The sequence below is a fragment of the Gavialis gangeticus genome, unplaced genomic scaffold (assembly GCF_001723915.1).
Source record: "Gavialis gangeticus isolate Ggan-Ray unplaced genomic scaffold, GavGan_comp1, whole genome shotgun sequence".
Classification (NCBI taxonomy): Eukaryota; Metazoa; Chordata; order Crocodylia; family Gavialidae; genus Gavialis; species Gavialis gangeticus.
Window position 1 is genome coordinate 102,571 of NW_017728958.1, and position 3,005 is coordinate 105,575.

Here is a 3,005-nt window from a genome sequence, read left to right on the forward strand (position 1 = left end):
CCCTCCGCCGTCGTCCTGCCGCCCGTCCCGCGCTTCCAGCACTGTCCCCCTGCAAGTCCCCAGCCCTCCTCCATCGTCCCGCGCTTCCAGCACGGTCCCCCTGCAAGTCCCCAGCCCTCCTCCAGCTGTCTCTCTGTGACATCCTGAATTTGGGCTCAGGCAAGCTGCACACCACCTGGGCCCCCAAATCGGGATGGCAAATTGGTGCAGAAGGGAGTCACCAAACATCACCACTCTTCTCTGCCTTCTGGGCGCAGTGGTCCTGGAGCCCCTGTCCTTGGGGCCTGGCGTTTCCTGCTCTCTTGGCTGCTGCCTCCTCTGCCTCATGCACGCACAGCCTCTCCTCTGCCTCTTCCCCAGCACTTCCACCACAGAGTGCTTGAAAGCAGACTTTTGCTACGGTCTCCCACAGCATTCCCACAAGAAAGCTAGGGAGGTACAGGCTGGATGAATGGTCCGTAAGGTGGATACAAAGCTGGCTGGATCATTGGGCCGGGAGGGTAGGAACCAATGGCTGGATGTCTAGTTGGCAGCCAGCATCAAGTGCATGCCTCAGGGGTCGGCCCTGGGGCTGGTTTTGTTCAATGTCTTCATCAATGACCAGGAAGATGGGATGGAGCGCACCCTCAGCAAGGTCGCAGATGACACCAAGCTGGGGGGAGTAGTAGATACACTGGAGGGGAGGGCTAGGATTCAGAGAGACCTAGGCAAATTGGAGGATTGGGACAAAAGCAGTCTCATGAGGTTCAACAAGTGCAAAGTCCTGCACTGAGGACGGAGCAATCCCATGCACCGGTGCAGGCTGGGGCTGACCAGGAAAGGACCTGGGGGTGACGGGGGACAAGAAGCTGAACAGGAGCCAGCAGTGTGCCCTTGGTGCCAAGAAGGCTAATGGCATCCTGGGCTGCATCGGTAGGAGTGTGGCCAGCAGGCTGAGGGAAGTGATTCTTCCCCTCTACTCAGCACTGGGGACTCCACATCCTGTGTCCAGTTTTGGGCCCCAACCAGAGAAAGGATGTGGACAAATAGGAGAGAGTCCAGTGGAGGGCAACAGGAATGGTTTGGGGGCTGGGGGACAGGACTGGTGAGGCGAGGCTGAGGGAGCTGGGCTGATTGAGTCTGGAGAAGAGAAGACCGAGGGGGATTGAACAGCAGCTGTCACCTCCCTGCCGGGGGGCTGTAAAGAGGATGGAGCTGGGCTGGTCTCAGTGGGGGCAGATGACAGGACAAGGAGCAATGGGCTCCAGCTGCAGCAAGGGCAGTTTAGATTGGATATTAGGAAAAACTTTCTTATGAGGAGGGTAGTAAAGCACTGGTACCCTGAGAGGTGGTGCAGTCTCCATCCTTGGAGGTTTTTCCAACCCAGTAGACAAAGCCTTGGCTGGGATGATGGAGTTGGGGCTGGTCCTGCTTGGAGCAGGGGTTGGACTAGACGTGACCTCCTGAGCTCCCTTCAGCCCTCATTGTCTGTGATTCTGTGATTGCTTCTTGGCGGATCGGCTCCTGAGACAGTGTCACCAGTGATTGGTTCTGGGGGAATTGATCCTTGAGAGACATTCCCCGGGATTGTTCCTTGGGGATTGATTTTTGAGAGAAAGTCACCAGGCATGGGTCCTTGGGGGATTAGTTCTTCACAGAAAATCAGTAGAGATTGTTTCTTCGGGAGGTTGATCCCTGAGAGAAAGTCATCAAGGATTGGTCCTTGGGGACTGGTTTTTTTGAAAGATCGATTCTTGAGAGAAAATGCTGGGGATTGGTTCTTGGTGTATTGGTACTTGAGAGAAATCACTGGGGATTTGTTCTTGGGCACTGAGTCTTGAGAGAAAGTCAGCAGGAATTGGTCCTTGGTGGGTTGGTCTTTGAGATAAATTCACCCGGGATTGGTTCCTGGGGGACTGATTCTTTAAAGAGTCGCTGGGGGTTGGTTCTCGGGGAACTAATTCAGGACAGGATAGTCACCAGGGATCGGTTTTTGGTGGGTTGGTTCTTGAGAGAAAGTCACTGGATATTGGCTCTTGATGTATTGGCTCTTGAAAGAAAGTCACCAGGGATTGGTCCCTGGGGGATGGATTCCTGAGAGACAGTCACCGGGGGTTGGTTCTTGACTGAAAGTCACCAAGGATTGGTCCTTGAGAATTGGTTCTTGAGAGAAAGTCACCAGGGACTGGTTCTTGGGGAACTGATTCTCGAGAGAAAGTCCGTAGGGATTGATTCCTAGTGTGTTGGTTCTTGAGAGAAAGCCACGTGGGTTTGTTCATGAGAGACTGATCTATCTTTGGGAGAAATTCAGTAGGGATTGGTTCCTAGGGGTATGTATGATTCTTGAGAAAAAGTCACTGGGGATTTCTTCTTGTGGGCTGGTTCTTAAAGGAATGTCACCGGGGATTGGTTCTTGGGGATTTGGTTTTTGAGAGAAACTCACCAGGGATTGGTTCTTGGAAACTTATTCTTGAAACAATGTCACCAGATATTGGTTCTTGAGGGATTAGTTTTCAAAAGAAAGTTACCAGGGATTGGTTCATTCATGGATTCATAGATGTCAGGGGCTGGAAGGGACCTCACGAGACAATCTTGACTCTCTCAAGACACAAGGATGAGGCTCACCATGAAACCATGAGTCAATGCTGAGTTTAAAGCTCACACATGAAGGGTGATGATGAAGGGAATTGAGAAGTAAATAAGAAGTGTCATGATGCCACTTTATAAATCCATGGGACGTCCACATCTGGAAGGCTGTGCCCAGGGCTTGTCCCCACGCTCCTAGGGGAGACAGAAGAGCTGGAGAAAGGACAGAGGTCATGGAATTGGCTGCAGTCATTGCAGGACCCCGGCACAGATTTACGAGCACTCGTGGTGCTCTGGTGTGGTGCCAAAGGACTGGAAGAGGGCCAGTGTGGTTCCCATCTTCAAAAAGGGGAAGAAGGAGGACCCAGGAAACTATAGGCCAGTTAGTCTTACTTCGATCCTAGGCAAGCTGTTCGAGAAAATTATTCTGGTGCACATCA